The following is a 14,257-nucleotide window of genomic DNA, read 5'->3' as shown; positions in this document are numbered from 1 at the left end:
TGTCCATTGTTCTTTTATTTTTCCACAGAATACTGTGCAAAAGTCTTAAGCTATCCTTCATTTCTTTATATTTTGCTATGGAAATCCAAAATAGGTGGAGCCATTTGTTGACATATGTGGAAATATAGTATAAAATGCAAAAACATAGTTTGTACAATTCTAATGGGCTCAAAAGTCAATATTTGGTATGACCACCTTAATTCTTCGATGCAGCCTCAACTCTCTTAGGCAAGCTTTTATGTCATTTCTTTAAGCAGGAATAGTTCTTCAGGCTTCTTGAAGGACATTCGAAGCTCTTCTTTGGATGTTGGCTGCTCTTTGTTCTGTTCACTGTCAAAATGGTCCCACACTGCTTCAATCATTTTGACCTCTGGGGATGCCAGTCCATGAATGCTAGTGTTAGTAATTTCTCCCGCAGCATTTACTGCACTGGGAATGTGTTTGGTGTCATGCTGGAAAATTACACCCTTACCAATCAGATTCTTTCCAGATGGGACTGCATGGTGGAGCAAAAGCTGAGGGTACTTTTCTGCATTCATAATTCTAATTTTTGATATGATCCCTAACACCACTGGCTGAATTGCAGCTCCAAACCATGACAGAACCTTCATCATGTTTTTCCATGTTTTTACTGTAACCTCCCCCATATAGACTGACAATGATTTGAACAAAAAAAAGTTTAAAGTTGGATTCATCATTCCATAAAACCCATTGCTACTGATTTTAATTCCAGTTCTTGTGTAATTTGGCATACCTCAGCCTTATCTCCCTGTTTCCCTTCCTTAAGAATGGCTTCTTGACAGCCACCCTTTCACTGAGACCATTTCTGATGTGGCTTTGGCAAGCAGCAGATGGATCAACTGAAGGGCCAGACGCATATCCTAGATCCTGTCTCAAGTCTTTACTTTGAATTTATTTCCTGTTTCTGAAGGACATGACTTTCATGTTGATGTTTAAAATTGGTTCTTTGCTAAATTGTCAGTTATATGTAGAAAACTAATTGATTCATCACTTGAATTAGGTGCCTCTTATGTTTGGATCAGTGTGGTCAGTTTTAAGTGTTTTGACAAACAAACAAAAAAAAACAAAACATGAAAATGGTCAGGTATAAGGACAGGACTGAAAATGAGTGAAAAATCAGCAAATCCCAAAATAAAAAAATTTGAAAGTCTTTCAGAAAACTTGGAGAACTATTGCTCAAGATCACTTTAAAACATTACAAAAAACATAAAGAAATGAGGGTTGGCACAAGACTTCTGCACAGTACTGTATCTGTTGCTGACAATTGAATGTGAAACATTCAAATTCCTACTGCCTAGTAAGAAATTGCGACTGTTTCTTTAAATTAGGTTGTCACATTACTATTTCTGTTTAGGAAAATCAGTTTGTAAATTATATGTAATATATTATTTCACTGCCCCCCTTCACTGGGCAGCATAGCGGTGTGGTGGTTAGCACTGCTGCCTCACAGTTACAATAACATCTAGAAGGTCTGGGTTTGATTCCACCTTGGCCCGGGCCCCTATCTCTCTCTGTGTGTGGAGTTTGCACGTTCTCCTTGTGTCTATGTGGGTTTCCTCCGGGTACTCTGGTTTTCTCCCGCAGTCCTAAGACATGCAGTTACTGGGGTTGTTGGCTATTCTAAATTGCCCATAGGTGTGAATGTGAGCATGTATGGCTGTCTGTCTAGCTGTGTTGGCCCTGCGACAGGCTAGCGACCTGTGCAGGGTGTACCCTGCCTCTCGCCCCATGACAGCTGGGAAGGCTCCAGCCCCCCTGCGACCCTGAACAGAATAAGAGCATAGATGGATATTATTTCACTAGTTTTAGCTACAGGTAACTCACTGGCATCACTGATAACATCTAAAGCAACTGAACTAGGTACAGTTTTCTCAGATGCTACAAATTACTGCGGTAACCTGGTAAATAGCCTAACTTAATGGAAATGCTCAAAGACTTTTCCATGCCTTTGTTTCCAGCCACAGCAATGACTCTCATTTTGGTTTCTGTGGTTTTCACTCTGGGTTATGACTCTAAAAGAATACAAACTACAGGGTGCGAACTCTTCAGTTGCCTATAAGTCCCAGCAGAGTTTGAGTTGCAGATAATACACGTTGTGTATTTGAAATCTTGATATGACATTTCTGCACAACAGCAACAACTGTGGGACCCACAACCTCCATGATGTATTTTAAAATGAGTTTTATCTCTGCGACAGATAATGATCACAGTCACTAAACTCTGAACTTTACTGTATATTCACACAATCTGATCTAGTCACCCCCCTTCCATTACACATTCCTTTGTAGTGTTTATTTTATCGTTGCAGGCCATGGGTGTTTGCTTGCATCAGCACCATTTCTTAAAAAGGTCAGAGCCAAATTTAGAGAATTAAAGAAGGAAAAAGAGACAGAGGCAAAGACAGAGATGTAACTGCTCTTCAGTAGACTCATTAGACAAAGCACCTGAATACCTGACTGAATTGACCTTTCAATCTTGTGCTGCATATTAATGATCAAGCTTTTTCATGTGCACTAGTACCTGATTTAGCATTGATGTTTTAAAGTCTGAATTTTTTACAGGATCCAAATTGGATACCTATTAATCTTTGTTAATTAGAAGGTTCAGACAAAAAAGTTTGCCATCATCATTAGTTTCCAGTCAGAAAGCAATAAATGAAGTGAGCCATGAAAGTGTGATCTGCTGAACAAAGGTTTATTTTTCAAAATTAAAACTAATTGCATTTGTGAATATTAAAAGGAAAAAGCACACACAGACTGGTCCCTGTGAAGGAGAAAAGACTGAATTAAAGGAAGTCCTATGAGTTTACTGTGTTTGCACATGAATACAGTATAACTACTGCAAAACTAAGTCCAGGTACAATTCAAGCAGAAGCTTGTTAAACTAAAGTGATATGACATCATAGTCTTTTTTTTGTCAAGTGTGAAATCAGTTTGAGTCATATAATTTGAGTTAAAGTTAAATAAACTTGCATTTTGACTCTGAACATTGTAGGTTGACAGCCTTTAGTTAGGACTGATATTATTAAGTTTCCATGGGGTGGCTGTGGCTCAGGAGGTAGAGTGGGTCATCTACTGATTGGGAGATCAGTGGTTTACTCTAGTCCATATGTTGAAGTATCCTTGGGTAAGACACTGACCCCTGAGTTGCTTCTGATGCGTCCATCGGAGTGTAAGTGTGTGAATCTTATGTTAAAAGTGCTTAGGCATAGAGAAAAGTGCTTGCATGATTGCGTGTGTAAATGGATGAATAAGGCTTGTAATAAGAAAGTGCTTTGAGTGCTCAAATAGAGTAGAAAAGTGCTGTATACAAACCAGTCCATTTACCATATTAAAACACACACACACACGCACACGCACACATGCGTGCACACACACACATTAAAATATCTCTGAACCAAGAGTGAAGAGGTTTCCCGGCCATATGATCCACTGACATATACAGTGCTGTGAGAAGTATTTGACATCTTCCTGATTTAAAATTGTTTTTTTCTGCACATTTGTCACACTTAAATGTTTCAGATCAAACAAATTTTAATATTATACAAAGATAACAAAAGTACTTACAAAATGCAGTTTTTAAATGATGATTTCATTTATTAAAGGAAGAAAGCTAAACCTACCTGGCCTGTGTGAAAAAGTAGTTGTGCCAAGTATACTGAGACATCTCAGTATACTTCAAACCAAGTCACATCCTAAGACAAAAACTGGTTCATCCCAAGGACAAACCCGCCAAACACAAGATCAGCGATGTAGTGTATGCTGTTCAGTGCAGTGAAGAGTGCTCGGACCTCTACATTGGTGAAACCAAACAGCCTCTTCACAAACGAATGGCACAACATAGAAGAGCCACCTCGACAGGACAAGATTCAGCAGTACATCTGCATCTGAAGGAAAAAGGGCACTCTTTTGAGGATGCCAATGTCCACATTTTGGACAGGGAAAACAGATGGTTTGAAAGAGGAGTGAAAGAAGCCATCTATGTCCACTGTGAACAACCATCATTGAACAGAGGAGGTGGATTACGTCACCAACTTTCCCCCGCTTACAGTGCTGTCCTGAGCTCCCTTCCCAGACGTCTCAACCCCCATTCACACCTTTGTTCCAGTGACCTCAATAGGCCACAGGAAACAATGGAGCGGAGTCCTAAATTGGTTTCAACTGAAACCACTGATTAAATATGACCCACGCCCCCTTCACACCTGGGCACATGTGTTCAAGCACATGATCAATAGAGGGTCATAACCACCTCCAGGGGACTACGCCCACAGGGGTTTAAATACCTGGGTCTCTCCACCATTTGGTTGAGAACTGAAGAAGCCTTTCGGATGAGAGGTGAAACGTCTTCAAGAAACAAAAAGAAGTCCAGTCGCCTTTTTCAAGCTCCAGAGACTAGTTGTGCCAATCTTGGCAGCAAGAACTGTAATCAAGCATTTGTGATAACTGGCAGTGAGTCTTTCATGTCACTGTGAAGGAATTTTGGCTCATTTGGCCTGTGTAAAGTCATGCCAAAGCACCAAAACGGTCATTTCTTTTTGGTTTTTTAATTAGCCAGTTAGAGGTGGACTTGTTTGTGTGTTACAGATAATTGTCCTGCTGCTTAAACCAAACCTTAAGCTTCAGGACACAAACTGATGGCGGGACACTCTCTTCCAGGATTTTCTGGTAGAGAGCACAATTCATGGTTCAATCAATTACAGCAAGTTGTCCAGATCCTGAAGCAGAAAGCAGCCCCAGACCATCACACTACCACCATCATATTTGGTATGATGTTCTTTTTATGAAATGTTGTGTTAGTTTTATGCCAGATGTAATGGGACTCAAACCTGCCAAAAAAATTCAACTTTTGTCTCGTCAGTCCACAGAATATTTTACTAACTTTTTTCACATAGGGCAGGGTAGGTTTGGATAGCTTTCTTCCCTTAATAAATGAAAATAATTATTTAAAAACTGCATTTTTGTATTTATCTTTGTCTAATATTAAATGATTAAAATTTGTTTGATGATCTTTGTGACAAATATGAAAAAAACAAAAATCAAAATGGGGCAAATGTACTGTCCTTGTACACCACTGTACATGTTTTGGCCATTGCACAATTTGCAGCAGCCTTCTAGGAGCAGGTGCATGATGTATTTATTTCATTACATTATCATACATTAGATTACTGTCATGCAAGCATAGAGAGGGCCAGAGTTAAGCACCACCTTCAAAGTGGGGGTGGGGGAGGTTTTGGGGGCTGTAGCAGGTCATGTAGTCATGTAGTGGAGTTTTTTTGTGCAAGATGAAGCAAGACAAGTATAAAGACATTGTAATGTTGTATTCAATATGTTATTGTGAATGTTAGTGAGTGTGTCTCTGCCTTTGGCGCCACAATCTACCAGAAACCATAACTGCTACAAGCACTGGTTATCTCTACATTTACCTTCCATGGACCAAAATACACCAATCTCACCTGAGTTTGAGCCAGCTTTTACACTGCCACAGTCTGCCTGTTCCTCGCCTGGCAGTGCATTCTTTTGGTTAGTCAGTGGTCTGAGGATATAGAGCCTTCCCCTGATCCTCCTCTATCAGCTGTTAAGAGGAGACGGCGTGCTTGTCACCACATCTCCCCAAAGCACGCCAGTTCTTCTGCCTTGACAACGCCACTCAGCCCGCTGGAGGTCCTGTTGTCCGGCCCATTGGAGGCATCAGCTGGCTGCCTGAGAGCCCAGAGTCTGAGGGTCTTGTTCCACCTGATCTGCCAACCTCCAGTGAAGTCAATGACCACCTCTTCAACTTTCAAATGGTCTCCATCAATGGCCTTCTGGCCCCTGGCAGACCACCTGAAAGGCTTTGCTGCCGACTTCCTCTTTGTTTCCTAGAGAGCTCCATTTCCTCAGCCAGCAGCTGCCCCCTGCCAAGCCACTGCAGTTGCTTCGTCTCTGCTGCTGGCCTCTGCCCCTAGACCTTGCCCTGTGGCCGGGCTGGCCTCCTGAACTACTACACTTCCTGTCCCTAGCCCCTTGGCCAGAACAATCTCCTGAATTGTTTTCCCTTTTGTTTAGACTCTGGTGCTCCCTGTGTTTCTTTTGTCCTGTTCCTATTTTTTTCCTTTCCTTCAAATTGAGCTCTGTGAGACTTTTGGCTTCCAAAATGTTTGCAGCTTGAAACTGTGTTAAAACATGCTGTGCACTGCCTGCCTTCTGGACAAAAATAAACCTCTATATTCAACACAATCTCTTGTCAGTTTCCATGCATGTTTTCATGTGTAGGATATAGAATAGATGGCAAAAAAGAATAAAATACATAGCCAGAAAATTCCATATTTTCTTGAAAATTTGTCCTTTTATTCATCAAATAATTTGCGCAGGGGATAGGGCGACACAGAAATCAGTCAGAACATTAAACCAGCTGCCTAATATTGTGAAGGCCCACCAATCAGGGCATGGATGCAGGACAACCGAGGATGTCCTGTGGTCTCTGGCATTTGGACTTTGGCAGCAGATCTTTAGGGTCCTGTGGGGTGCTGGTGGGGCCTCCACAGTTGTTTTGGTACATCTCACAAATGCTTGATTGGACTGGGATCTGGAGGGTTTGGTGGCCAATGCACAGAGTTCTTGTTGTGTTGTGCTTCTGTTTGGACACTGTGTATTTGACAGACATCTCTGCCGGCTATCTTCGAAGGTAATTGTTATTCCCAGTAGTTACTATAGTAAATCAGTGAAGTAGAAGATTGCAGAGCTGCCTCAGTTGGAGCTTCTGTGTGTTGATGCCTGATCAACTTTCAGTGTGGGTACAAATGAAAATATGAGGCAGAGGCTAGAAAATTATTGTAATTAATGTTCTGATTATGGCTCCACTAAATAACTTACACTGTGATGAAAAGGTTCACTGTGAAACACACAAACAGGGAGGAGGGAAAATATAATGCGCAAATATGGCACACAGAACAACAGTGAGGAATATTTAGACTCAGCAGTGCACTGTCTGAATAACCAGTAGTCCTGTATTCACATACTTTTCATTCTTATGTGGGTGAAACAAACAAAAGTTTGGTTGTAACACCTTCAAGCTCAGTTCTACATGGTCTTGCATTTGCATGCACTGTGAATTTCTAGTGTTGTGGCAAGAAATTGAAAGCTTCAAATTTTCTTTGCTCAGTAAACAAAGGGCCCAGGGTACATCTTAAGCATGAAAAGAGAATTTTCTCAAGATTTAGAAATATAAAAAGAAACCAATTACATTTAGAACAGAAATTCAACAGCAAAATGTAATATCTCCAGAAAGCAGTGTCTAATAACATCACTGACGTTATCACAACAGCAAAGTCTGTACGGTTCAACCCAAACAAAATGGTATGAAAAGAAAGCAAAATAAAACTTTCCACAGTGCTTAAGACCCTATGATACCATATATTTCTACTCCTTCACATTCACAACCAACATATATGGCAGTAATGCCCCCTTGGGGCCACTTTGGGGCCACTGTGGGTAGACCCACACAGCACACAGTAGACAACCATCTGTGGGCACCGGTATTGCATGAAATGTAGGGCACTTCATGCTGATACTGGGGCCACCCACACAGGCCTGACAGTGCCAGGCCCCACCATGTGCCCCATTGTGCAATACTGCCACCAACTGGTATAGAGTGTGCACCAGAATGTTGTTAAAAAACAAACAAACCCAAATTTAACCCACAAAACTGTTATGAGGGCTCCAAGGGGAAAAACTACTGTGGGCCATGCATGGACTCAAATGGGCTCTCAAGTGGCATTTCTGTGGGCAAAACCACTGAGCTTGAAAACCCATAAAGTGCTGTGTCACCTGTGCGGACAAATGTGGGATAAGTGTGTGTTTGCCCTGCACACACAACCCCACAGTTCACTCACAGCTACCCACTGTGGGCCTGCACAGGCAGGTTTTCTGGGTCAAAGATGAAATTATAAAATGTTTCTCAGTTAATTTATTCTCTGAGGTCATAACCCTGCCTTTCCTCTCCAATACCATTATTTTCAAAATTATAGTTTTGCTGTTATGTTTGCCCAGTATCTTACCCAGCATCCACCACCTCCTCCACCTTAGAGCACACATGAATCTACCATCTACCAGTTCAGAAGAAAATGTAATTAAAATGTCTTCTCATAAAACTAAGATGAAGAAATAATAATGCAGAAATTTCAAGCTACAGTGATCCCATAAAATATCACAATCAAAACCTTGTTAAATGACACTAACAGGAGCAGGGAATCTGATGTGAATTTGTCAGAGCAGGTTCCAGTTTTTTGTTTATTTGTGTGTTTTTAGTTTGTTTTAAAAAAGTTATTTCAATAGCATGTGGCTGGGAGAGAAATCCCCCTTGAGTGCATCATTAGAAAAAACAAACAAAGAGAGATAAAAGTGGTTGCAACAGGCTTTAAGAATAATCATCTGTCCATACTCTTTAGTGTGACCCCCAGATAACAATTTCACATTTGCAGTCAAGAATATTACTTTAGTCAAACGGTGTAAGCGGGAGTTTTTAGATCAGAATGTATCTTTTGAATACATAGAGGGAATGATTAGAGGGAACTGGATTTTGTATTTTTTCAAAATAAGCGTGCAGCTGTTGATACATGAAAATGAACACAGATGAATGAACAGTATATTTTCTTGCCAATGAGACATTTGTGTAAAATGATCTTATGCTGTAATTAACTTGGTCACAATCCAATTCTGCATTACACTTGCACTTTCATATAGACTGGATCTGGGGACTTTGGAGATTGGTTCAACACCTTGTGATCTTTGTGAGTGTTAAATGACCCCTTCCTGAGTATTTTTTTGTAGTGTGGCATCGTCCTGCTGGTGCAGGCCGCTGCCGTCAGGGAGTGTGCAACATCCACATGAAAACCAGGAGCCAGTCTGACCCAGCAAAACATTTTATCACAAAGACATAATCAGTGTTAATTACCTCGCTTCTCAGTGGTTTTAATGTTTTGGCTGATCAGTAAATGTCACAAATCCAGTGGCACATAGCCATTTTTTTTTTTTTTGCATTGTGTTTGAGTTTTTTGGATATTGAATTTGTTACTAAAAATGTTGTCTTATTTGTTCTTCCATCCATCCATCCATCCATCCATCCATCCATCCATCCTCTTCTGCTTATCCCCCCCCATCTTATTGTCTTTGATCATCTTCACCTGTGTCTTATTACCCTCCTATGTCCCATTCCCTGATTACTCTTTTGTGTATAAATAATTCCACCTTCCTCTCAGTCTTTGTCTCAGTTATGCTTATTGTCCCTGTCTGTTTGTTGGCTGTTCATGAAGTAGGGTGGACTTTATTTGTATCTGAATAAGTTTGCTTTTTGTTTATATTAGCCTGCATCTAAGTTTGTATTTGGATCCCTTTGCCTACAACTTCTGACAAACCTAAGCATAGAGGGGTTAAAAACAACTTTTTAATCTTAATGTATAGAGGTGCTCCAGCTGCATGACTGAACATACCATATGGCAAATCAAAATCTACTTCTACATAAACACATTTAGTTTCCTTTAGTGAAAGACTATTTTAATTATGCATAGAACTACTGTCTGCATATTTACCTTCATAAGTAAAACTATTTACTACTCTGACAAGTTTGAAATGATATTCATAATATAATTTATTTAAAGTTATTTAGATGACTGCATCTTTTATTACATCTGCCATGGTGTTCTCAGGGGACCCTGTAGCTGTCGCTGCTTTCCAGACTCAATCTATTCCTGTTGTTAGTTTATTGAGTGTCTTCAGTGTTAAATGCCAACTTCAGATTGGGCGAATCTGATTTGGTAATTTTGGTGATTCATTTAGAGAAGCGCGTCTGCTCTGAAGATTAATTAGTCAATTTGTCTGCAGTCACAGAGAAACATCTAATGGCCACAGCCCATTAGATGTGTTTCAGATGTGGTGTGTCAACATGAGCATGTTGGAGCTGACCAAATTATTCAAAGGTGTAAAACCATCTGTATCATTGGCAAGCTACAGTTGAACTCTTTAAGTATGCATAGACAAAATAAATAAATAAAAGTCCACTGCCCCTACAAACTAATTACATTACTTTCTTACATGGGTCAGGCCTAAATGTCAGCATCAGACCAGACATGGGACTATCTCCAAGACTAATAGGCCAGCTCACTCCCACACATTACTGAACACTGTGACAGTGTGTGGGAGAGAACACCTGTGTCTAAATAATGGCAATGGAAGGGAGAGTATACAGCATCTACATGCTCTTTATTAGCCTGCTGGTCTGAATGCCCTGTGATTTCTGCTTCTTTTTAAATAATTAAAATCATTTTAAAACCGGAGGTTACAGTAATAAATTCCACAATTTACACTGATTGCAGTCTTATAAGCGTGTCTCCTTGTCTTTGCTTAACATTTAAAATGTAATCCTTAGAAAGAAATGTTTTTTCTTTTTGGCCATAGTGGCTTTTTGTCAGCAGTAGAGGGAGACAGGAAATGGGGAAAGATACAGGGGAAGACACATGGGCAAACTGACGACAGGCCAGGACTTGAACCCACACCACAATGTGGCATATACATGTGGTTGCCTGCTCCACCACTGAGCCACCCGGGCGCCCGGAAAGAAATGCTTTCTTATTAGGTAAATTATTTGAATTTTTTTTATGTCCACAGCAGTCTAATCAAATTTTTAAGACACAAGAGAAGCGTCAACACATTTTTTTGTCAGAATTGACCATTTGTTTGACAAGTAATTTTTACTGCTGATAAATCTGCAAAGGGTTATAAGATCCCTTCCAAACAACCTGAAGTTGATGATCCTACAGTGAGAAAGATTATTCACAAGTGGAAAACATTCAAGATAGCCAGAAAATTCACCCCGAGGTCAATGCAGTGCTCAGACAGACTGCAAAAAACCCAAGAGCAACACTCAGAGTTCACTAACTTCAGTTAGCATGCCAAATGTTAAAGTTCATGAGAGTACAATTAGAGAAAGACTGAACAAGTATAGCTTGTTTGGAAAGGTTACCAGGAGGAAGTCCCTTTTCTCTAAGAAGAATATAGTACAACTTAGGTTTACAAAGTTGCTTCTGAACAAACTTCAGGACTTCTGGAATAATGTCCTTTGGACAGACAAGGCCAAAGTGGAGGTATTTGGCCATAATGCACAGCACCATGTTTGATTTGGTTTGGTGAAAACCAAACACAGCATATCAACACAAACTCCTCATACCAACTGTCAAGCACAGTGGTGGAGGGGCAAGGATTTGGGCTTGTTTTGTAGCCACAGGACCCGGATACCTTGCAGTCACTGAGTTGACCATGAACTGCTCTGCACACCAAAGTGTTCTAGAGTCAAATTTGAGACCATCTGTCTAACAGCTAAACCTCGGCCCAAATTAGGTCATGGAACAGGACAATGATCCCAACCAGAGCAGCAAATTTCCAACAGACTTGCTGAAAAAGGAAAGAATCGGGTGCTGCAATGACCCTGTCAAAGTTCAGACTATTGAAATGCTGTATGGGGGACCTGATAGAGCTGTGCATATACTAATGCTTGCAAAACAAATATTTGGTAATGACCAAAAGAAGAATTGAAACAGAATGTATTTCTTTGTCACATTTACTTTTATCAAATATATAAAAACAATTTATCTTAAAATAAATAAACAAAATCAATTAATCCACCCTTTAATCATTAACACAGTATAAACTGCTGAGGGTATACATGATAAAATATCTGATGTAGATATAAAGTGGTGAATTGAAATGTTATCTGTAAACTGCCCCTGATAAACACATTTTAAGGTGGAATCATCTCTGTGTCGGTAATTATCTGTTGATCATAACTAAACAATTGATCAGCAGCCTCCCATTTACTCTGTTTAGCAGAATAAATGAGAGGTAAAAGTTGGAAGACTTGCTGCCAAATGTCAGAGTTGTAAAAAACAATCTTCAACAATAAGTAATGTGACTGAATCCTGCAACAGATGGTGTGGCCCCGACAGAGCCCTGAACACTGCTGAGTTTTGGGTTCCACAAAGAAGCAGCAGACATACAGACAGCCATCGTTCTCAGAGGAAGTGCAAACAAACTATAAAACTAGTGAAAAATCAGATTTAAAGTGCATACTGTCTGCTTCTGTAACCGTTTCACGTACAGTCATATATAAGGCATGCCATGTGCCTGACAGACCAATCACTGCTCTCTGTACATCTGTCTGCTTGTTTTGGTGTAAACAGCTGAAGAGGAGAGGTGAAAGTCAAGGAAAAGACAGAGCCAGACTGAGAGGGAGATGGGCACACTTTTGCTCTAGGCTCCAACCTCTCCCGCACGCACGTGACCCTGACTTGGATAAGTGGAGGAAAATGGACAGATAGATGTAAAACCATAACCTTAAAAGATGACTCAGACACTCAAAGACAGGTTTGGCCTCCTAAATTTGACTGCAGATGATGAAGGATGGTCTGTGTGTAGCTGTGTAAGCTGAAAGCTTATTGGAAGAAATATGTGATTTTAATATTCAAACATTGTGCTCATATGCTCAGCAGCTTGCACCATAAATCAGCACTGGATGCAAATTATTTGGATTTGATTTTGCAAAAAAATGTCTGAATGGTTTTATGAAGGTTCCTAACAGAGTGAAGGGATTCTGGAGTATCTTTGTGGCAGTCATAATAAGAGCTGGCCAGTTTCTTTAAATCCTGGAAATGTGTTTCAGTACTTTCTTTATTTCCTCCTTTTGGATAGGATACACTGGACCATCCTTTATGAAAGGAAGCAGAAATGCTGCCCCACAGTTCAAAGCAACACTCAGATAAAAGATATTTCATGCCATGATCTGCTGATATATTTTGAACCTTCAGCAACTGACTGTTAAACCCACAGGTGAATTATGAACACACTGCTGTACTAAACACTGCTTCTTGTGAAGCTGCTGCCTTGCGTAGCTCTCTAAAGAAGGATTATGAGCTATATTAAACTGATCAGAGTTAATTTAAGGTTTACTATAACTTAGTTTGCATTAATTATGTTCTCAATTTATGTGTTGCTGCCTCAAGATGATGATTAATTCATTTTTCTTCCGTCACAGAGAGCCTTAGTAAAGACATTAGTTACACTTGCTCATCTTTCCAGCAGGAAGAGAAAACATGTGGACAGGAAGAACAACTAATCTCAATGTGACAAGCATTTCATTTGACTTTATAGGCTATTTCTTCCCTTTAGAATTTTAATCTAGCAAATGAAGTCCTATTTTTCACCAGTTGTTCTCTTTTATTTGACTGAAGCAGCTAAGATGAGCTTTCTGCATTTTCAGGACATTGCAGTTTGAGACCCAGGTCAGCAACAAATAAAGAACCCACAGTGACACCAGTGTCACAATTTCGCGTGTTAAGGAAGTTTCCTTGAATAAGTTTGTAATTTAGATGATTTTTGAAATTCTGTATAGATTTTTCTCGAAAGAGAAATGTGTGTGGGCTCTTATGGGTTAAGGAGGCCAGTGTTAAGTCAGATTCTCTGAGCACCCTAATTCTCTTTCCCTAATCTTTATGAATTCTTCTTCACATCTTTCCCTGACTTCATTGTGTTTTATACCAAGGTCAAGGAAAAGTTTAGGAAAAGACAAGGGGCTTTTGCTCTCTCTTTTTTGCTCTCAATGAGATGAATAGTAATCATCATCTTTGATTTTGTACTCCTAAATGCTTACAGGACTTGCTTTGAAATTAAGCCTGAGTCTGGCTGTAATGTTATTATTATTTATATCATTTTTAAGCTGTTTGTTGGTTGAACATGCCCATTACTTTCAGATCATTCCCAAAAGTGTCTTCTTTCTGTGATAAAGGAAAATAATTTTTCTGCTCCTCAGTGGTGGTCAAAGTAAAATATTAATGGGTTTAATTCAGCAGGAAGTCTGTGGAGCAGTAAGAACAGGAGGAAGAAAGATAATATAACAGATAAACACTAAACCACTGTGGACTTTCCCACTCTTTTCACAGAAACTTCTCTAGTGTGTAAAACAGAAAAAGTTTAACAACCAAGAAATGCTGAGGTGACGTACACATGGTGTTTGAGAAGCAAGCATCTAGGCTGGTACTGTTTGGTACTGTATCCAAAAAAGAAGTGCTACAATAGCAGGTGTTCTTTTTTTTTTCATTTTTAAATGCATTTATTATATCTTTCAGCTGCCCTGGGAACACCTTGAGGTCCCCCCAGATGTGCTGGAGGATGTGCCTGGGCTTCTATACTTAGGTGGCTGGCTGGCTGGATGT

The sequence above is a fragment of the Archocentrus centrarchus genome, chromosome 3, assembly GCF_007364275.1.
Source record: "Archocentrus centrarchus isolate MPI-CPG fArcCen1 chromosome 3, fArcCen1, whole genome shotgun sequence".
Taxonomy (NCBI): domain Eukaryota; kingdom Metazoa; phylum Chordata; class Actinopteri; order Cichliformes; family Cichlidae; genus Archocentrus; species Archocentrus centrarchus.
The sequence above is the reverse complement of the archived record's forward strand: the minus strand, read 5'-3'. Positions refer to the sequence as shown.